Here is a 22,987-nt window from a genome sequence, read left to right as displayed (position 1 = left end):
GGTGTAGAGATATGAAAGGTGAGTGACTGACAGAGAGAGAGGAGGAGGTGTAGAGATATAAAAAGGTGAGTGACTGACAGAGAGAGGGGAGGAGGTGTAGAGATATAAAAGGTGAGTGACTGACAGAGAGAGGGGAGGAGGTGTAGAGATATAAAAGGTGAGTGACTGACAGAGAGGAGGAGGTGTAGAGATATAAAAGGTGAGAGACTGACAGAGAGGAGGAGGTGTAGAGATATAAAAGGTGAGTGACTGACAGAGAGAGAGGATGAGGTGTAGAGATATAAAAGGTGAGAGACTGACAGAGAGAGGGGAGGAGGTGTAGAGATATAAAAAGGTGAGTGACTGACAGAGAGAGAGGAGGAGGTGTAGAGATATAAAAGGTGAGAGACTGACAGAGAGAGAGGAGGAGGTGTAGAGATATGAAAGGTGAGTGACTGACAGAGAGAGAGGAGGAGGTGTAGAGATATAAAAGGTGAGAGACTGACAGAGAGAGAGGAGGAGGTGTAGAGATATAAAAGGTGAGAGACTGACAGAGAGAGGGGAGGAGGTGTAGAGATATAAAAAGGTGAGAGACTGACAGAGAGAGAGGAGGAGGTGTAGAGATATAAAAAGGTGAGAGACTGACAGAGAGAGGGGAGGAGGTGTAGAGATATAAAAAGGTGAGAGACTGACAGAGAGAGAGGAGGAGGTGTAGAGATATAAAAGGTGAGAGACTGACAGAGAGAGGGGAGGAGGTGTAGAGATATAAAAAGGTGAGAGACTGACAGAGAGAGAGGAGGAGGTGTAGAGATATAAAAAGGTGAGAGACTGACAGAGAGAGAGGAGGAGGTGTAGAGATATAAAAGGTGAGAGACTGACAGAGAGAGGGGAGGAGGTGTAGAGATATAAAAAGGTGAGAGACTGACAGAGAGAGGGGAGGAGGTGTAGAGATATAAAAAGGTGAGAGACTGACAGAGAAAGAGGAGGAGGTGTAGAGATATAAAAAGGTGAGAGACTGACAGAGAGAGAGGAGGAGGTGTAGAGATATAAAAAGGTGAGAGACTGACAGAGAGAGGGGAGGAGGTGTAGAGATATAAAAAGGTGAGTGACTGACAGAGAGAGGGGAGGAGGTGTAGAGATATTAAAGGTGAGAGACTGACAGAGAGAGAGGAGGAGGTGTAGAGATATGAAAGGTGAGTGACTGACAGAGAGAGAGGAGGAGGTGTAGAGATATGAAAGGTGAGTGACTGACAGAGAGGAGGAGGTGTAGAGATATGAAAGGTGAGTGACTGACAGAGAGAGAGGAGGAGGTGTAGAGATATGAAAGGTGAGAGACTGACAGAGAGAGAGGAGGAGGTGTAGAGATATGAAAGGTGAGTGACTGACAGAGAGAGAGGAGGAGGTGTAGAGATATGAAAGGTGAGAGACTGACTAAGAGAGATGAGGAGGTGTAGAGATATGAAAGGTGAGTGACTGACAGAGAGAGAGGAGGAGGTGTAGAGATATGAAAGGTGAGTGACTGACAGAGAGAGAGGAGGAGGTGTAGAGATATGAAAGGTGAGTGACTGACAGAGAGAGAGGAGGAGGTGTAGAGATATGAAAGGTGAGTGACTGACAGAGAGAGAGGAGGAGGTGTAGAGATATGAAAGGTGAGTGACTGACAGAGAGAGAGGAGGAGGTGTAGAGATATGAAAGGTGAGAGACTGACTAAAAGAGATGAGGAGGTGTAGAGATATGAAAGGTGAATGACTGACAGAGAGAGAGGAGGTGTAGAGATATGAAAGGTGAGAGACTGACTAAGAGAGATGAAGAGGTGTAGAGATATGAAAGGTGAATGACTGACAGAGAGAGAGGAGGAGGGTAGGGATAGAAAAGGTGAGTGACTGACAGAGAGAGGAGGAGGTGTAGAGATATGAAAGGTGAGTGACTGACAGAGAGGAGGAGGGGAGAGATATAAAAGGTGAGTGACTGACAGAGAGGAGGAGGTGTGGAGATATGAAAGGTGAGAGACTGACTAAGAGAGATGAGGAGGTGTGGAGATATGAAAGGTGAGAGACTGACTAAGAGAGATGAGGAGGTGTAGAGATATGAAAGGTGAGAGACTGACAGAGAGGAGGAGGTGTGGAGATATGAAAGGTGAGAGACTGACAGAGAGAGAGGAGGAGGTGTAGAGATATGAAAGGTGAGTGACTGACAGAGAGAGAGGAGGAGGTGTAGAGATATGAAAGGTGAGTGACTGACAGAGAGAGAGGAGGAGGTGTAGAGATATGAAAGGTGAGTGACTGACAGAGAGGAGGAGGTGTAGAGATATGAAAGGTGAATGACTGACAGAGAGAGATGAGGAGGTGTAGAGATATGAAAGGTGAGTGACTGACAGAGAGGAGGAGGTGTATAGATATGAAAGGTGAGTGACTGACAGAGAGGAGGAGGTGTAGAGATATGAAAGGTGACTGACTGACAGAGAGGAGGAGGTGTAGAGATATAAAAGGTGAGTGACTGACAGAGAGGAGGAGGTGTAGAGATATGAAAGGTGAGTGACTGACTGAGAGGAGGAGGTGTAGAGATATGAAAGGTGAGAGACTGACAGAGAGAGATGAGGAGGTGTAGAGATATAAAAGGTGAGTGACTGACAGAGAGATGAGGAGGTGTAGAGATATAAAAGGTGAGTGACTGACAGAGAGGAGGAGGTGTAGAGATATGAAAGGTGAGTGACTGACAGAGAGAGAGGAGGAGGTGTAGAGATATGAAATGTGAGAGACTGACAGAGAGAGAGGAGGAGGTGTAGAGATATGAAAGGTGAGAGACTGACAGAGAGATGAGGAGGTGTAGCGATATAAAAGGTGAGTGACTGACAGAGAGATGAGGAGGTGTAGAGATATAAAAGGTGACTGACAGAGAGAGAGGAGGAGGTGTAGAGATATGAAATGTGAGAGACTGACAGAGAGAGAGGATAAGGTGTAGAGATATAAAAGGTGAGATACTGACAGAGAGAGGGGAGGAGGTGTAGAGATATAAAAGGTGAGTGACTGACAGAGAGAGAGGAGGAGGTGTAGAGATATGAAAGGTGAGTGACTGACAGAGAGAGGGGAGGAGGTGTAGAGATATGAAAGGTGAGTGACTGACAGAGAGGAGGAGGTGTAGAGATATGAAAGGTGAATGACTGACAGAGAGAGATGAGGAGGTGTAGAGATATGAAAGGCGAGTGACTGACAGAGAGGAGGAGGTGTATAGATATGAAAGGTGAGTGACTGACAGAGAGGAGGTGTAGAGATATGAAAGGTGAGTGACTGACAGAGAGGAGGAGGTGTAGAGATATGAAAGGTGAGAGACTGACAGAGAGAGATGAGGAGATGTAGAGATATAAAAGGTGAGTGACTGACAGAGAGAGGGGAGGAGGTGTAGAGATATAAAAGGTGAGAGACTGACAGAGAGAGGGGAGGAGGTGTAGAGATATTAAAGGTGAGTGACTGACAGAGAGAGAGGAGGAGGTGTAGAGATATAAAAGGTGAGTGACTGACAGAGAGAGAGGAGGAGGTGTAGAGATATAAAAGGTGAGAGACTGACAGAGAGAGGGGAGGAGGTGTAGAGATATAAAAGGTGAGAGACTGACAGAGAGAGGGGAGGAGGTGTAGAGATATAAAAGGTGAGAGACTGACAGAGAGAGGGGAGGAGGTGTAGAGATATTAAAGGTGAGTGACTGACAGAGAGAGAGGAGGAGGTGTAGAGATATAAAAGGTGAGTGACTGACAGAGAGAGAGGAGGAGGTGTAGAGATATAAAAGGTGAGAGACTGACAGAGAGAGGGGAGGAGGTGTAGAGATATTAAAGGTGAGTGACTGACAGAGAGAGAGGAGGAGGTGTAGAGATATAAAAGGTGAGAGACTGACAGAGAGAGGGGAGGAGGTGTAGAGATATAAAAGGTGAGTGACTGACAGAGAGAGAGGAGGAGGTGTAGAGATATAAAAGGTGAGAGACTGACAGAGAGAGGGGAGGAGGTGTAGAGATATAAAAAGGTGAGAGACTGACAGAGAGAGGGGAGGAGGTGTAGAGATATAAAAAGGTGAGAGACTGACATAGAGAGAGGAGGAGGTGTAGAGATATAAAAGGTGAGAGACTGACAGAGAGAGGGGAGGAGGTGTAGAGATATAAAAAGGTGAGAGACTGACAGAGAGAGGGGAGGAGGTGTAGAGATATAAAAGGTGAGAGACTGACAGAGAGATGAGGAGGTGTAGAGATATAAAAGGTGAGAGACTGACAGAGAGAGGGGAGGAGGTGTAGAGATATAAAAAGGTGAGAGACTGACAGAGAGGAGGAGGTGTAGAGATATAAAAGGTGAGAGACTGACATAGAGAGAGGAGGAGGTGTAGAGATATAGAAGGTGAGAGACTGACATAGAGAGGGGAGGAGGTGTAGAGATATAAAAAGGTGAGAGACTGACAGAGAGGAGGAGGTGTAGAGATATAAAAAGGTGAGAGACTGACAGAGAGAGAGGAGGAGGTGTAGAGATATAAAAGGTGAGAGACTGACATAGAGAGGGGAGGAGGTGTAGAGATATAAAAAGGTGAGAGACTGACAGAGAGGAGGAGGTGTAGAGATATAAAAAGGTGAGAGACTGACAGAGAGAGAGGAGGAGGTGTAGAGATATAAAAGGTGAGAGACTGACAGAGAGAGGGGAGGAGGTGTAGAGATATAAAAGGTGAGTGACTGACAGAGAGAGAGGAGGAGGTGTAGAGATATGAAAGGTGAGTGACTGACAGAGAGAGAGGAGGAGGTGTAGAGATATAAAAAGGTGAGTGACTGACAGAGAGAGGGGAGGAGGTGTAGAGATATAAAAGGTGAGTGACTGACAGAGAGAGGGGAGGAGGTGTAGAGATATAAAAGGTGAGTGACTGACAGAGAGGAGGAGGTGTAGAGATATAAAAGGTGAGAGACTGACAGAGAGGAGGAGGTGTAGAGATATAAAAGGTGAGTGACTGACAGAGAGAGAGGATGAGGTGTAGAGATATAAAAGGTGAGAGACTGACAGAGAGAGGGGAGGAGGTGTAGAGATATAAAAAGGTGAGTGACTGACAGAGAGAGAGGAGGAGGTGTAGAGATATAAAAGGTGAGAGACTGACAGAGAGAGAGGAGGAGGTGTAGAGATATGAAAGGTGAGTGACTGACAGAGAGAGAGGAGGAGGTGTAGAGATATAAAAGGTGAGAGACTGACAGAGAGAGAGGAGGAGGTGTAGAGATATAAAAGGTGAGAGACTGACAGAGAGAGGGGAGGAGGTGTAGAGATATAAAAAGGTGAGAGACTGACAGAGAGAGAGGAGGAGGTGTAGAGATATAAAAAGGTGAGAGACTGACAGAGAGAGGGGAGGAGGTGTAGAGATATAAAAAGGTGAGAGACTGACAGAGAGAGAGGAGGAGGTGTAGAGATATAAAAGGTGAGAGACTGACAGAGAGAGGGGAGGAGGTGTAGAGATATAAAAAGGTGAGAGACTGACAGAGAGAGAGGAGGAGGTGTAGAGATATAAAAAGGTGAGAGACTGACAGAGAGAGAGGAGGAGGTGTAGAGATATAAAAGGTGAGAGACTGACAGAGAGAGGGGAGGAGGTGTAGAGATATAAAAAGGTGAGAGACTGACAGAGAGAGGGGAGGAGGTGTAGAGATATAAAAAGGTGAGAGACTGACAGAGAAAGAGGAGGAGGTGTAGAGATATAAAAAGGTGAGAGACTGACAGAGAGAGAGGAGGAGGTGTAGAGATATAAAAAGGTGAGAGACTGACAGAGAGAGGGGAGGAGGTGTAGAGATATAAAAAGGTGAGTGACTGACAGAGAGAGGGGAGGAGGTGTAGAGATATTAAAGGTGAGAGACTGACAGAGGGGAGGAGGTGTAGAGATATTAAAGGTGAGAGACTGACAGAGAGAGGGGAGGAGGTGTAGAGATATAAAAGGTGAGAGACTGACAGAGAGAGGGGAGGAGGTGTAGAGATATAAAAAGGTGAGAGACTGACAGAGAGAGGGGAGGAGGTGTAGAGATATAAAAAGGTGAGAGACTGACAGAGAGAGAGGAGGAGGTGTAGAGATATAAAAAGGTGAGTGACTGACAGAGAGAGGGGAGGAGGTGTAGAGATATAAAAAGGTGAGTGACTGACAGAGAGAGAGGAGGAGGTGTAGAGATATAAAAAGGTGAGAGACTGACAGAGAGAGGGGAGGAGGTGTAGAGATATTAAAGGTGAGAGACTGACAGAGAGAGGGGAGGAGGTGTAGAGATATAAAAGGTGAGAGACTGACAGAGAGAGGGGAGGAGGTGTAGAGATATAAAAGGTGAGAGACTGACAGAGAGGAGGTGTAGAGATATAAAAGGTGAGTGACTGACAGAGAGGAGGTGTAGAGATATAAAAGGTGAGAGACTGACAGAGAGAGATGAGGAGGTGTAGAGATATAAAAGGTGAGAGACTGACAGAGAGGAGGTGTAGAGATATAAAAGGTGAGAGACTGACAGAGAGAGAGGAGGAGGTGTAGAGATATGAAAGGTGAGTGACTGACAGAGAGAGGGGAGGAGGTGTAGAGATATAAAAGGTGAGAGACTGACAGAGAGGAGGTGTAGAGATATAAAAGGTGAGAGACTGACAGAGAGAGAGGAGGAGGTGTAGAGATATAAAAGGTGAGTGACTGACAGAGAGAGGGGAGGAGGTGTAGAGATATAAAAGGTGAGAGACTGACAGAGAGGAGGTGTAGAGATATAAAAGGTGAGAGACTGACAGAGAGAGAGGAGGAGGTGTAGAGATATAAAAAGGTGAGTGACTGACAGAGAGGAGGAGGTGTAGAGATATAAAAAGGTGAGAGACTGACAGAGAGGAGGTGTAGAGATATAAAAGGTGAGAGACTGACAGAGAGAGAGGAGGAGGTGTAGAGATATAAAAGGTGAGTGACTGACAGAGAGGAGGTGTAGAGATATGAAAGGTGAGAGACTGACAGAGAGAGGGGAGGAGGTGTAGAGATATTAAAAGGTGAGAGACTGACAGAGAGAGGGGAGGAGGTGTAGAGATATTAAAAGGTGAGAGACTGACAGAGAGAGAGGAGGAGGTGTAGAGATATAAAAGGTGAGAGACTGACAGAGAGAGGGGAGGAGGTGTAGAGATATTAAAAGGTGAGAGACTGACAGAGAGAGAGGAGGAGGTGTAGAGATATAAAAGGTGAGAGACTGACAGAGAGAGAGGAGGAGGTGTAGAGATATAAAAAGGTGAGAGACTGACAGAGAGAGAGGAGGAGGTGTAGAGATATAAAAGGTGAGAGACTGACAGAGAGGAGGAGGTGTAGAGATATAAAAAGGTGAGAGACTGACAGAGAGAGAGGAGGAGGTGTAGAGATATAAAAGGTGAGAGACTGACAGAGAGAGAGGAGGAGGTGTAGAGATATAAAAGGTGAGAGACTGACAGAGAGAGGGGCGGAGGTGTAGAGATATTAAAGGTGAGAGACTGACAGAGAGAGAGGAGGAGGTGTAGAGATATAAAAGGTGAGAGACTGACAGAGAGAGAGAGGAGGAGGTGTAGAGATATAAAAGGTGAGAGACTGACAGAGAGAGGGGAGGAGGTGTAGAGATATTAAAGGTGAGAGACTGACAGAGAGAGAGGAGGAGGTGTAGAGATATAAAAGGTGAGAGACTGACAGAGAGAGAGGAGGAGGTGTAGAGATATTAAAGGTGAGAGACTGACAGAGAGAGAGGAGGAGGTGTAGAGATATAAAAGGTGAGAGACTGACAGAGAGAGGGGAGGAGGTGTAGAGATATTAAAGGTGAGAGACTGACAGAGAGAGAGGAGGAGGTGTAGAGATATTAAAGGTGAGAGACTGACAGAGAGAGGGGAGGAGGTGTAGAGATATAAAAGGTGAGAGACTGACAGAGAGAGGGGAGGAGGTGTAGAGATATTAAAAGGTGAGAGACTGACAGAGAGAGGGGAGGAGGTGTAGAGATATTAAAGGTGAGAGACTGACAGAGAGGAGGTGTAGAGATATTAAAGGTGAGAGACTGACAGAGAGAGGGGAGGAGGTGTAGAGATATTAAAAGGTGAGAGACTGACAGAGAGAGAGGAGGAGGTGTAGAGATATAAAAAGGTGAGAGACTGACAGAGAGGAGGAGGTGTAGAGATATAAAAGGTGAGAGACTGACAGAGAGAGGGGAGGAGGTGTAGAGATATAAAAGGTGAGTGACTGACAGAGAGAGAGGAGGAGGTGTAGAGATATAAAAGGTGAGAGACTGACAGAGAGAGAGGAGGAGGTGTAGAGATATTAAAAGGTGAGAGACTGACAGAGAGAGGGGAGGAGGTGTAGAGATATAAAAGGTGAGAGACTGACAGAGAGAGAGGAGGAGGTGTAGAGATATAAAAGGTGAGAGACTGACAGAGAGAGAGGAGGAGGTGTAGAGATATAAAAGGTGAGAGACTGACAGAGAGAGGGGAGGAGGTGTAGAGATATTAAAGGTGAGAGACTGACAGAGAGAGGGGAGGAGGTGTAGAGATATTAAAAGGTGAGAGACTGACAGAGAGAGAGGAGGAGGTGTAGAGATATAAAAGGTGAGAGACTGACAGAGAGAGAGGAGGAGGTGTAGAGATATAAAAGGTGAGAGACTGACAGAGAGAGAGGGTAGGAGGTGTAGAGATATTAAAGGTGAGAGACTGACAGAGAGGAGGTGTAGAGATATAAAAGGTGAGTGACTGACAGAGAGAGGGTAGGAGGTGTAGAGATATTAAAGGTGAGAGACTGACAGAGAGAGGGGAGGAGGTGTAGAGATATTAAAGGTGAGAGACTGACAGAGAGAGAGGAGGAGGTGTAGAGATATTAAAGGTGAGAGACTGACTAAGAGAGATGGGAGGAGGTGTAGAGATATAAAAGGTGAGAGACTGACAGAGAGAGAGGGGAGGAGGTGTAGAGATATTAAAGGTGAGAGACTGACAGAGAGGAGGTGTAGAGATATTAAAGGTGAGAGACTGACAGAGAGAGGGGAGGAGGTGTAGAGATATTAAAGGTGAGTGACTGACAGAGAGAGGGTAGGAGGTGTAGAGATATTAAAAGGTGAGAGACTGACAGAGAGAGAGGAGGAGGTGTAGAGATATAAAAGGTGAGAGACTGACAGAGAGAGAGGGGAGGAGGTGTAGAGATATTAAAGGTGAGAGACTGACAGAGAGGAGGTGTAGAGATATTAAAGGTGAGAGACTGACAGAGAGAGGGGAGGAGGTGTAGAGATATTAAAGGTGAGTGACTGACAGAGAGAGGGTAGGAGGTGTAGAGATATTAAAGGTGAGAGACTGACAGAGAGAGAGGAGGAGGTGTAGAGATATTAAAGGTGAGAGACTGACAGAGAGAGAGGAGGAGGTGTAGAGATATTAAAGGTGAGTGACTGACAGAGAGAGAGGAGGAGGTGTAGAGATATTAAAGGTGAGAGACTGACATAGGAGGGAACATAAAAAAGTGAAGACGGACACAGCAGGATAAGAGCACAGACAGAGAGAGAAATAGGTTGTGGTAGAGAGAGGGAGGACGGAGGGAGATCGAGGGAGGGAGTGTTGCGGGGACACACACCCTATTCCCTAAGTGCACTGCTTTTGACCAGGGTTTTGATCAAAAGTAGTACACTATGTAGGGAATAGCTGCCTTCTGGGACGCATAGAGACGGAGGGAAGGAGTGTGCTGAGGAACAGCCGAGGGCAGGCTGAAACCTGCTCTGAAGCAGTCACCATATTCCACCCTGCTCCACATGTGTGGAGGTGACTTCATAGGTGTGTATGTGTGTGTGTGTGCACATGTGTGTGTCACTGTTAAAAAGGAATCAACCACCCCGTTCATCATCATCATCATTATCACCCCCACAATCTTCATCACTACAACCATGAAATATGATTCTGAATACTAGTTTTGACTAGGTTACTAGGCTACTGAAATTCTATTACAAACTCAAACATGGGCTATAGTATGATGTGTTTTAGGGCTAAACAATGATTGCACTAATGCAAAAGACAATAACGTTTAGCAAATCACTCGGCATCATATGGAAACACACACACACACACACATTCTGAATTCACCTGTCAGTTTGATTGCCCAAAATACTTGTCGTGCGCAAAAACTTCAGCAGTTGTTTTCGAAACAATCAACTTCCAACTTCCCCTTTTTATGTAGTCTGTACCAAGTCCTAAATTAACTCAAATCACCTACGAATAAACTGCTACTTCACGTACACAAACATCTGATAGCCTTCAGTCTAATGTGAAGAACATGACCCGCGTTAAATGGATCAACCTGAGCCCCTCATAAACAAGCCGACACCGTTGGGGATTGCGGTCCCCCCCCCCCCAAATAGACATGCAGCTCGTTGATGAACCAAAACGGGACCAGCACTGCACACACCAAACTTAAAGAAAGCAAAATAAAAAATGTATCGCAAAATCTACCAAACACTGAACTCGTTCCAGTCTAAAAATATTTTTTAAACGAGCGGAACAATTGTGGGCGATAGAAAGTTCGTTGTGATAAACTTACCTAACAAGTGGAGCGGACAAGCGGCACTGAGTTGAGAGGAACCACGTTGGACTGAAGCAGGATTACAATACATTCTATTTGCAGAAGCATTACATCACCCCTAGGGTGACGTCACGTGGGATTCCTGAACTTCTAAATCATTGCGGTCCCGCTTCGGAGGGGGCGTGGTTAACTACTAGCCCGGGCTCGGAACGACTGTATGCGTATTATAGGCAACAGTAGGCTGGCATCTCGCTCAAACCTCCACCACCTTCAACAGCTGTCTGTCTGCCTGGGACTGGGTGCGCGGGACGCGACGGTACGCCAGACAGGCCTTGGGGACAGAGGCATCGAGGGAACTGGTACGAGATCAGGGGAGAAGGGGGAGGAAGATGGGAGGGGAGGTCTATATGTCACTAGCCTTTGCGCAGAGCCGTACTGGACGTCCCAGCGGGGTCTACCTCTGTACAGAATGTGTTGATTTGCTGAAGGCTATGTGAATGAGTACGATATTGTATTTCGAGTTACTTTCGTGGTTCCATAATGGCTTTTTATGTCAATAAACACATCAAACAGACAGGAAGTCAAGTCCACATTGATTCCGGAGCCCAGACTTAAAGTAGAGGACCCCATGTCTCTAAAACAAAATAAATAAAATAGAGAGAGTTTCAGACTAGGTTTCGAGCCACTCAGGGCATACCTGGACAGTCACACCAGGACTCCATTAGGTGTAATGACAGCGACCTCAGATTGCCTTTATACAGTGAGCTCCAAAAGTATTGGTACAATGACAAAAGTTTTGTTGTTTTGGCTCTGGACACCAGCAGACTGTCAGCTTTCATTTGTGGGTTTTGTAAATAATCTCCCCATTATAGGGGACCAAATCTATTGGGACAAATTCACTCACATTTTACCAGTCAAAAGTTTGGACACCTACAGTACTCATTCCAGGGTTTTCTTAATATGTGCTATTTTCTACATTGTAGAATAATAGTGAAGACATCAAAACTATGAAATAACACATATGGAATCAATGAGTAGGTGTGTCCAATTCTTTGACTGGTGCAGTATATGTGTATTAAAGTAGTAAAAAATGAAGTATTTGGTCCCATATTCATAGCATGCAATGACTACATCAAGCTCGTGACTACGAATGTGGAAACCATGTGTTTGATGTGTTTGATACCGTTCCATATATTCAGTTCCAGCCATTATTATGAGCCTGTCCTCCCCAATTAAGGTGCCACCAGCAGCATGTGTGGCACCAACTGCAACGTGCCCTTACCGACATTTAAAAAAAAAAACTTAATGATTTCACCAATCAAAGACTCTTGTCTTGAAATTAGCAGTGGTGGAAAAGGTACCCAATTGTCATACTTGAGTAAAAGTAAAGATGTCTTCATAGAAAATTACAATAAAATGAAGTCACCCAGTAAAATACTACTTGAGTAAAAGTCTAAAAGTATTTGGTTTTCAATATCAGTATAAGTATAAGTATCAATAGTAAATGTAATTGCCAAAATATACTCAAGTATCAAAAGTAAATAATTTCAAATTCCTTATATTAAGCAAACCAGATGGCACGATTTTCTTGTTTTTTTAATTTACTGATAGCCAGGGGCACACTCCAAAACTCAGGCATAATTTACAAACTAAGCATTTGTGTTTAGTGAGTCTGCCAGATCAGAGGTAGTTGGGATGACCAGGGATGTTCTCTTGTGATTGAATTGGACTATTGTCTTGTCCTGTTAAGCATTCAAAATGTAACAAGTACTTTTGGGTGCCAGGGAAAATGTATGTAGTAAAAAGTACATTATTTTCTTTAGGAATGTAGTGTAGTAAAAGTGAAAGTAGTCGAACATGTAAATAGTAAAGTAAAGTACAAATACCCCCAGAAAACGACTTAAGTAGTACTTTAAAGTATTTTTTACTTAAGTACTTTACACCACTGGAAATTAGCAGTTCATTTTTTTTGTTGAACCTTAACTTTGAATTGGATTCATTTGCCATATTTGGTCAGGCTTCCTGCATGTCCTGCAGCGGCTGTAGAGACAGAGAGTGACTTGGGCATGTATTCATAATGTGTCTCATATGAGTGCTGATCTAGGATCAGTTCACCCCAGTCCATGCGATATTATTCACTGTGATTGAAAAGGCATAACCTATCCCAGAACAGCACTCCTACTCTAGGAGGCTTTATTACTATGGGCCCATGTTGTGTTGTTGATGTGGCTGAAGTGTGACACCAAACTAAACCCTCTGACTCTGTGACTCACCTCAAAGCAAAAATCAAATATGTTAATAGTTGTAGTGGTGACTGTGGCAACCATGAAAACAGGAAGTAGTGATGACGACACAGGGGTGCATACTGGAGCTTCTATTCCTCATATGGAACTTTGTGGGCCGGTCAAGAAGACACTCTGTGTGTGTTTGTGTGTGTGTGTGTGTGTGGGGGGGGGGGGGGGGGGATGACTCAGAGTGATATAGACCAAGACAAAGAATGAGAGCTGGAGAGAGAAAGAAAGGGAAAGACAGAAACAGAGTCGAGACACCAAGAGGAAATAAAAAGTTATCTTGCTGTAATAACTGTATTCAGGCAGACAGTGAGACTCCTGCGGATCAGACAATGGTTACATCACAAATGACACCCTATTCCCTTTACAGTGCACTACTTTTGACCGGGGTCCATAAGGCTCTGGTCAAAAGTAGTGCAATGTATCGTGAAAAGGGTTCCATTTGGGACACTACCACTTCCATTAGAACCACTGCTATAACTCAGACATTACTATCAGCCGTTACTATCTGCCATCTTCAGGGCTTTTAACAGACACAAGGGCGTCTTTTTATTGCCCTTAGACGCCTGCTGTGGGTCCTGCATCACCCTGCCTGTAGATGTGTGAGAGAGACGGAACAAACAGAGACAGGTCACTGAACCCAGTTCACCTGGGTCAGAGCTCAGGCCTCACGTACAGAACAGATGAACTGAGTGTGTGTCTTAGTGTTTGTGTCTTCCCACACGAAAAAATACTATAGTATACCATGATATAAATAAAGCATTTACATTAGTGTTTTTGCGGACTATACTGTAGTATTTATTTAACCTTTATTTAACTAGGCAAGTCAGTTAACCAAAAGGCAAATGGCCTCCTGTGGGGACGGGGGCCTGGGATTTAAAATAAAAAATAAATACAATATAAATATAGGACAAAACACACATCACAACAAGAGAGACAACACTACATAAAGAGAGACCTAAGACAACAACATGGCAAGGCAGCAACGCATGACAGCACAGCATGGCAGCAACACAACATGACAACAACATGGTAGCAACACAACATAACAACAACATGGTAGCAACACAAGATGGTAGCAGCACAAAACATGGTACAAACATTATTGGACAGAGACAACAGCACAAAGGGCAAGAAGGTAGAGACAACAATACATCACACAAGCAGCTACAACTGTCAGTAAGAGTGTCCATGATTGAGTCTTTGAATGAAGAGATTGAGATAAAACTGTCCAGTTTGAGTGTTTGATGCAGCTCGTCCAGTCTCTAGCTGCAGCGAATTGAGAAGAGGAGTGACCCAGGAATGTGTGTGCTTTGGGGACCTTAAACAGAACGTGACTGGCAGAATGGGTGTTGTATGTGGAGGATGAGGGCTGCAGTAGATATCTCAGATAGGGGGGTGAGGCCTAAGAGGGTTTTATAAATAAGCATCAACCAGTGGGTCTTCTGACGGGTATACAGAGATGACCAGTTTACAGAGGAGTATAGAGTGCAGTGATGAGTCCAAATCTGATGACCGAATGGTAAAGAACACCTAGCCGCTCGAGAGCACCCTTACCTGCCTAGCTATAAATTATGTTTCCGTAATCTAGCATGGGTAGGCTAGTCATCTGAATCAGGGTTAGTTTGGCAGCTGGGGTGAAAGAGGAGCGATTACGATAGAGGAAACCAAGTCTAGATTTAGCGTTAGCCTACAGCTTTTATATGTGCTGAGAAAAGGACAGTGCACCGTCTAGCCATACTCCCAAGTACAGTGGGGCAAAAAAGTATTTAGTCAGCCACCAATTGTGCAAGTTCTACCACTTAAAAAGATGAGAGAGGCCTGTAATTTTCATCATAGGTACACTTCAAATATGACAGACTAAATGAGAAAAAAAAATCCAGAAAATCACATAGTAGGATTTTTAATGAATTTATTTGCAAATTATGGTGGAAAATAAGTATTTGGTCAATAACAAAAGTTTATCTCAATACTTTGTTATATACCACTTGTTGGCAATGACAGAGGTCAAACGTTTTCTGTAAGTCTTCACAAGGTTTTCACACACTGTTGCTGGTATTTTGGCCAATTCCTCCATGCAGATATCTGAGATATAGAGCAGTGATTTTTTGGGGATGTTGCTGGGCAACACGGACTTTCAACTCCCTCCAAAGATTTTCTATGGGGTTGAGATCTGGAGACTGGCTAGGCCACTCCAGGACCTTGAAATGCTTCTTACGAAGCCACTCCTTCGTTGCCCGGGCGGTGTGTTTGGGATCATTGTCATGCTGAAAGACCCAGCCACGTTTCATCTTCAATGCCCTTGCTGATGGAAGGAGGTTTTCACTCAAAATCTCACGATACATGGCCCCATTTATTCTTTCCTTTACACGGATCAGTCGTCCTGGTCCCTTTGCAGAAAAACAGCCACAAAGCATGATGTTTCCACCCCCATGCTTCACAGTAGGTATGGTGTTCTTTGGATGCAACTCAGCATTCTTTGTCCTCCAAACACGACGAGTTGAGTTTTTACCAAAAAGTTATATTTTGGTTTCATCTGACCATATGACATTCTCCCAATCTTCTTCTGGATCATCCAAATGCTCTCTAGCAAACTTCAGATGGGCCTGGACATGTACTGGCTTAAGCAGGGGGACACGTCTGGCACTGCAGGATTTGAGTCCCTGGCGGCGTAGTGTGTTACTGATGGTAGGCTTTATTACTTTGGTCCCAGCTCTCTGCAGGTCATTCACTAGGTCCCCCCGTGTGGTTCTGGGATTTTTGCTCACCGTTGTGATCATTTTGACCCCACGGGGTGAGATCTTGCGTGGAGCCCCAGATCGAGGGAGATTATCAGTGGTCTTGTATGTCTTCCATTTCCTAATAATTGCTCCCACAGTTGATTTCTTCAAACCAAGCTGCTTACCTATTGCAGATTCAGTCTTCCCAGCCTGGTGCAGGTCTACAATTTTGTTTCTGGTGTCCTTTGACAGCTCTTTGGTCTTGGCCAAGGTGGAGTTTGGAGTATGACTGTTTGAGGTTGTGGACAGGTGTAGACAATACTGATAACAAGTTCAAACAGGTGCCATTAATACAGGTAACGAGTGGAGAAGTTACACGTCTGTGAGAGCCAGAAATCTTTCTTGTTTGTAGGTGACCAAATACTTATTTTCCACCATAATTTTCAAATAAATTCATTAAAAATCCTACAATGTGATTTTCTGGATGTTTTCTTCTCATTTTGTCTGTCATAGTTGAAGTGTACCTATGATGAAAATTACAGGCCCCTCTCATCTTTTTAAGTGGGAGAACTTGCACAATTGGTGGCTGACTAAATACTTTTTTGCCCCACTGTACTTGTATGAGGTGACTACCTCAAGCTATAAACCATCCAAGGTAGTAATAACACCTGTGGGAAGAGGGGCATTCTTTTTACCAACCACATGACCTTTGTTAGGGAGGTTTTCAGAACAAGGTTAAGGGTAGAGAAAGCTTGTTGGACACTAAGCTTTGTTGTAGAGCATTTAACACAAAATCCGGGGAGGGGCCAGCTGAGTATTAGACTATCATCTGCATATAAATGGATGAGAAAGCTTCCTTCTGTCTGAGCTATGTTGTTGATGTAAATTGAGAAGTGCGTGGGGCCTAGGATTGAGCCTTGGGGTACTCCCTTGGTGATAGGCTGTGGCTGAGACAGCAGATTTTCTGACTTTATACAATACACTCTTTGAGAGAGGTAGTTAGCAAACCAGGCCAAAGACCCCTCAGAGACACCAATACTCCTTAGCCGGCCCACAAGAATGGAATGGTCTACCAAGTCAATGAAAATAGCAGCACAAGATTGCTTAGAATCAAGGGCAATGGTGAAATCATTGAGGACCTTTAAGGTTGCAGTGACACATCCATAACCTGAGCGGAAACTAGGTTGCATACACGGGAGAACGCTATAGACATCAAGAAAGCTAGTCAGTTGATTATTGATACGTTTTTCCAACACTTTTGATAAACAGGGCAAAATAGAAATAGGCCTATAACAGTTAGGATCAGATTAATCTCCCTCTTTAAAAGAAGGACGAACAGTGGCTGCCTTCCAATCAATGGGAACCTCCCCAAAAAGGAGAGACAGGCGTGGCGATGATAGGGGCAGCAACCTTAATAAAGAAGAAAGGGTCTGAACCATCTGACCCAGATGTTTTTTGGGGGTCAAGTTTAAGGAGCTCCTTTAACACCTCGGACTCAGTGACTGCCTGCACTGAGAAACTTTGTATCGGGGCAGGAGAAAAAGAGGGAGAAGCATCGGTGATAGTCACATTGGAAGGGGTGGGAGATGAGGAAATGTTGGACGGGCAAGGAGGCATGGCTGAGTCAAATGGGAATCCTGACTTAATGAAGTGGTGATTAAAGAGCTCAGCCAACTGCTTCTTGTCAGTAACAACCACATCATCAACATTATATGTTGTGCCCCTGAACAGGCAGTTAACCCACTGTTCCTAGGCCGTCATTGAAAATAAGAATTTGTTCTTAACTGACTTGCCTAGTTAAATAAAGGTTAAAAAAATAAATCAATAAAAAATTAAGGGACATGAGGAGGGTTTATTCTCCAGGTCTTTAACCGTTTCCAGAACTTCTTGGGGTTAGACCCACAGAGAGAGAACTGCTCCTAAAAGTAACTAACTTTGGCTTTCCACATAGCCTGAGTGCACTTATTTCTCATTTGCCTGAACGAGAGCTAGTCAGCCTGAGTATGTGTGTGCTGAGCCTTTCGCCAAATGCAATTCTTGAGGTGGAGTAACTCTACAAGATCACGGTTGAACCAGGGGCTGAACCTGTTTAATTCAAATTTTCTTTATGGGGGCGTGTTTGTTAACAATACCACTGAATATATAAAAAAAAGAAGGTCCAAGCGTCTTCGACAGAGGGGATCAAGCTGATTCTATCCCATTTTACAGAGGCCAGTTCACGAAGGAAGGCTTGCTCATTCAAGTTTTTTTGCGAGCATCTATGACAAATCAGAACAAGTCGTTTCACTGTGCAGCCATTACGAACACAGGCTGTAAAACAGTGATCACTAAGGTCATTACAGAAAACACCAGACTGATACCTATCAGGATTATTTGTGAGGATAACATCGAGAAGAGTAGCCTTTTCTGGGTGTTTGGAGTCATATCTTGTGGGATTGGTAATAATCTGAGAAATATTTAGGGAGTCCCATTGCTTTAGGACTTGGTCAGGTGGTTTAAGCATGTCCCAGTTTAGGTCACCTAGCAGGACAAATTCAGACTTAGTTTAAGGGGCCAGGAGAGAGCTTAGGGCAGGTAGGGTGCAGGCCGGTGCTGATGGAGGACGATAGCACCCAGCAAGAGTCAACAAAGAGCTATTTGAAAGTTTAATGCTTAAAAGCATCAAATCAAATTGTTTGGGGACAGACTTGGTGGAGACAACCGAGCACTGATGGTGATCCTTGGTAAAGATTGCCACTCCCCCACCTTTGGAAGATCTGTCTTGCCGAAAATGGTTATAACCAGAAAGGTAAACATCAGTATTCAAAACACTCTTCCTTAACCATGTCTCAGTAATGACCAACACATCTGGATTGGAGCTGTGAACCCAAACTTTCAATTGATCCATTTTAGGTAATAAGCTTCTAGTGTTAACGTGCAGAAAACCCAGGCTTTTATGACAGCAGAAATCAGTGAATATCAGAGCACAAGTCAGGATTGGGGCTAGCAACTGTAGATGATGGGCCAGGGTGTACATGCACATTTCCAGATATCATCAACAGTAATACAATCAAGGCACAGCATAGTACAGGGAGAGCTCTGCTGTGCTGATTTATGATATCTGAATGTGCATCAGATAGCAACAAGATCATATTGTACAGCAATTTCGTCAGGTAACATGAATACAAGCCGGCGAGAGGTGGTTAGAACAGGATGTGGGCCTTCTTACGGCGGCGGCTCGGGTGCGGGACGTGGACGCCGCTCCACCTCAATCTTGCCCCACTTAGGTGGCGCCTCTGGAGCGGGGACCCTCGCAGCTGGCCCCGGACTGAAGACCCTTGTAGAGGGCGCCACTGGACTGAGGGACGCCTCTGGACTGAGGGGCGCCTGTGGAGTGAGGGGCTGCGGCTCTGGCAGCTCTGGACAGGAGGGCGGCTCTGGCAGCTCCGGACAGGCGGGCGGCTCTGGCAGCTCCGGACAGGCGGGAGACTCTGGCAGCTCCGGACAGGCGGGAGACTCTGGCAGCTCCGGACAGGCGGGAGACTCTGGCAGCTCCGGACAGGCGGGAGACTCTGGCAGCTCCGGACAGGCGGGAGACTCTGGCAGCTCCGGACAGGCGGGAGACTCTGGCAGCTCCGGACAGGCGGGAGACTCTGGCAGCTCCGGACAGGCGGGAGACTCTGGCAGCTCCGGACAGGCGGGAGACTCTGGCAGCTCCGGACAGGCGGGAGACTCTGGCAGTTCCGGACAGGCGGGAGACTCTGGCAGCTCCGGACAGGCGGGAGACTCTGGCAGCTCCGGACAGGCGGGAGACTCTGGCAGCTCCGGACAGGCGGGAGCACCTGGAGGGAGGAGATGGAGAGACAGCCTGGTGCGTGGGGCTGCCACCGGAGGCCTGGTGCGTAGTGGAGGCACCGGATACACAGGGCCGTGGAGGCGCACTGGTGGTCTCGAGCGCAGAGCTGGCCCCACCCGTTCTGGCTGGATGCCAGCTTCCCCCCGGCAAATGCGGGACGCTGGCACCAACCGGCCTGTGAATACTCCGCCTCGGTACCATGCGCATCACCCCATAGCACGGGGCCTGACCAGTCCAATGCTCGCCACGGTAAGCACGGGGAGTTGGCTCAGGTCTGCTTTCTGACTCTGCCACACTCCCCGTGTGCCCCCTCAAAAAACAATTTGGGGGCTGCCTCTCGGGCTTCCTTGCCAGGGGTGTTCCCATATACCGCTGGTTCCTCTCTCCGGCTGCCTCTGCTCTCCTAGCTGCCTCTACCTGTTCCCATGGAAGGCGATCCCTTCCCGCCAGGATCTCCTCCCATGTGTAGACTCCCTTGCCGTCCAGAACGTCCTCCCATGTCCAGGAGTCCACCTTACCATGCTGCTTGGTCCGTTGGTGGTGGGAAGTTCTGTCACGGCTGACTGAAGGACTGGACCAAGGTGCAGCATGGTAAGCGTACATTTTCTTTATTTAAAAATTACGCTGACAAAACGAAGAACAAAAAAACAACTGTGAAGCTTTGGGCAATGTGCCCTGACCAACTACAAAGTTAACTTCCCACAAAACAGGTGGGGGAAAAGGGTACCTAAGTATGGTTCTCAATCAGAGACAACGATAGACAGCTGTCCCTGATTGAGAACCATACCAGGCCAAGACATAGAAATACAAAACATAGAAAGAAGGACATAGAATGCCCACCCTAGTCACATCCTGGCCTAACCAAAATAGAGAATAAAAAGCCTCTCTATGGCCAGGGCGTGACAAGGAGGCTTCAGAGGACGCTTCAAAGACTCCTGCCACTTGTTGGGCCTAAAGGCCTTGACACTTTTTACTTCACACCTTAGTGCTAATTAAAGTTGTATCTGGTCTGTCCTAGCAAGCCTGGCAGACTTAACTCAGCATTCAGTCCCGATAAAGTAAAATATATAATTGTAATGTACTTAATTTATTTATTTTATTTTCTTGTCTTTCAAAATAGCATCAGACCAAACACTAGTCACTCAGTTCCAGGTTGGATGGTGTCCTCAGGTCTCTGCTGCCTGTTTGCTACAGCACTCTACGTATAGCTTGGAAAAAAGAAACCTTGGAAGCAGTAATCTCTCCGGTAAATCTTGGTTCAAAATTAGGTTTTAAGTTTGGAGTTTTGATCTGGAGTGAAGGCATTGCTGTGGAAGGTAGCATCCTGCATATGTATGTACCTGCCGAAAAATCCAAGTTTATCTGACTCCAAATCTATCCTTTTGTAAAAAACTTGTTGAAAAATTTGAGAGCTCACATGCAGCTGTGTCTCTCTCTCTCTGAGGAGGGCGTGATCTATTTACTGTAGTGTTGCGGACATGACTGTAGTATACTGTAGTATTTACAGTTTACTATGGTATAAATCAGTGGAGGCCGCTATGGGGAGGACAGCTCATAATAATGTCTGGAACGGAGCAAATGGAATGGCATCAAACACATGGAAACCATATGTTTGATGTTGTTGATACCTTTCCACTTATTCCACTTCAGCCATTACCACGAGCCCATCCTCCCCAATTAAGGTGCCACCAACCTCCTGTGGTATAAATACTGTATTCAAAAAATGAGTATATACTACAGCACCATAGTGTTTTTGCAGACTGTAGTGTTTTTGCGGACAATACTGTAGAATTTTCTGAAGTATACTGCACAATTCTATAGTAAGTATTATACATTATCGAGGGATACTATAGTGTGTAGTCTACAGCCTCAATTCATCGGGACATGGACAAGGTGTCGAAAGCGTTCCACATGGATGCTGACCCATGTTGACTCCAATTCCCAGTTGACAGACTCATTTATCTGTTTCTATAGTAGGCCTACTGTTAGTCTACTTGCCTTTATTCTACATTGATTGAAGTGTAATTAACAAGTGACATCATTAAGGGATCACAGCTTTCACCTGGATTCACCTGGTCAGTCTGTCATGGTGTTCCTAACGTTTTGTAAACTCAGTGCAGTATTCTACAGTGTACTACAGAATTGTATAGTGAGTACTGTAGTATTCTATATTAAACTGTAGTATATTATCATATGGGTTTGCTCCTCTAATGCCTTATCTGACTCCCTCTGTCTGGTCTTTGGCCTCATTAAACAGGCCTTGAAATCTATCTGAGATAATCCAGTTAATCCAACCTGCCCGGTAATAATCTATCTATCTGTACCATAATCTGGGCCACTAGCCTAGTAGCTCAGACACTCTGCTGATGTCATCGGCCATAAACTGAAACTGCCGTGTCTCGCTCTCTCTTTCTCTCTCTCTCTCACTGAGTTGTTCTCTCTCTCTCTCTATCTCTTTTCTCTCTTCTGTTCTCTTTCTCCCTCTCTCTCTCTTGGTCTCTCTCACTCGGTCCCGTTCTCTCTCTTTGTGTCTCTCCCTCTTTCTCTTTATCTTCCAGAACAACAAATGCTAGCATTTCACTTTTACGCAACAGTGTTAAGGTTGGTGAGTCACTGACACAACTCTGATGTGCGCCATGTGTTGACTGTGTGTAATGTATCTGTGTCCCCTGGAGCCTACAGGGAGGAGGTGGGGTCCCTGGCGGACGTGCCAGGAATATAACCTCTCCCTCAACTTCAAAAAAACAAAGGAGCTGATCGTGAACTTCAGGAGATAGCAGAGGGAGCCCTCCCCTATCCACATCAATGGGACCGCAGTGGGAAAGGTGAAAAGCTTCAAGTTCCTCGGCGTACACATCACTGACAATCTGAAATGGTCCACACAGACAGTATAGTGAAGAAGGCGCAACAGCGCCTCTTCAACCTGAGGAGGCTGAAGAAATTTGGCTTGGCCTGAGACCCTCACAAACTTTTACAGATGCACCATTGAGAGCATTCTGTTGGGCTGTATCACCGCCTGGTATGGCAACTGCACTGTCCGTAACCGCAGGGTTATCCAGAGGATGGTGCAGACGCATCACCAGGGGCACACTGCCTACCCTTCAGGACATCTACAGCACCAGGTGTCACAGGAAAGACAAGAAGACAACCTCAGCCACCCGAGCCGCAGCCTGTTCACCCTGCTATCATCCGGAAGGCGAGGTCAGTACAGGTGCATCAAAGCTGGGACCGAGAGACTGAAAAACAGCATCTATCTAAGAGCATTAGACATTTAAATAGCCATCGCTGTTTTAGGTCAGTTAGGATCACCACTTTATTTTAAGAATGTGAAATGTTTCTTTCAGCTTTTATTTCTTTCATCACATTCCCAGTGGGTCAGAAGTTTACATACACTCAATTAGTATTTGGTAGCATTGCCATTAAATTGTTTAACTTGGGTCAAACGTTTCGGGTATCCTTCCACAAGCTTCCCACAATAAGTTGGATGAATTTTGGCCCATTCCTCCTGACAGAGCTGATGTAACTGAGTCAGGTTTGTAGGCCTCCTTTCTCGCACACACTTTTTCAGTTCTGCCCACAAATTTTCTATAGGATTGAGGTCAGGGCTTTGTGATGGGCACTCCAATACCTTGACTTTGTTGTCCTTAAGCCATTTTGCCAC

The 22,987-nt window shown here is 45.5% G+C and overlaps 1 protein-coding gene across 2 annotated transcripts in view; it reads right to left on the bottom strand.

Annotated features, from left to right (window-relative positions):
- The window catches only part of LOC139373728 (cyclic AMP-responsive element-binding protein 5-like), a 37,133-nt gene extending 26,313 nt beyond the window's left edge, over positions 1 to 10,820 (bottom strand). Inside the window, exon 1 of one of the 2 annotated variants that reach the window (XM_071114632.1) lies at positions 10,499 to 10,820. The gene's annotated coding sequence lies outside the window, so the exon portion shown is untranslated. Of the gene's footprint in view, positions 1 to 10,044; positions 10,080 to 10,498 lie in introns of those variants that run through there. The other variant, XM_071114633.1, reaches the window with a different exon arrangement.
- Positions 10,821 to 22,987: the final 12,167 nt, after the last annotated feature.

Source organism: Oncorhynchus clarkii, chromosome 18 (genome assembly GCF_045791955.1).
Source record: "Oncorhynchus clarkii lewisi isolate Uvic-CL-2024 chromosome 18, UVic_Ocla_1.0, whole genome shotgun sequence".
NCBI classification, from domain to species: Eukaryota; Metazoa; Chordata; class Actinopteri; order Salmoniformes; family Salmonidae; genus Oncorhynchus; species Oncorhynchus clarkii.
Note: the sequence above shows the minus strand (reverse complement) of the source record. Positions and strands in the feature narration are given on the sequence as shown.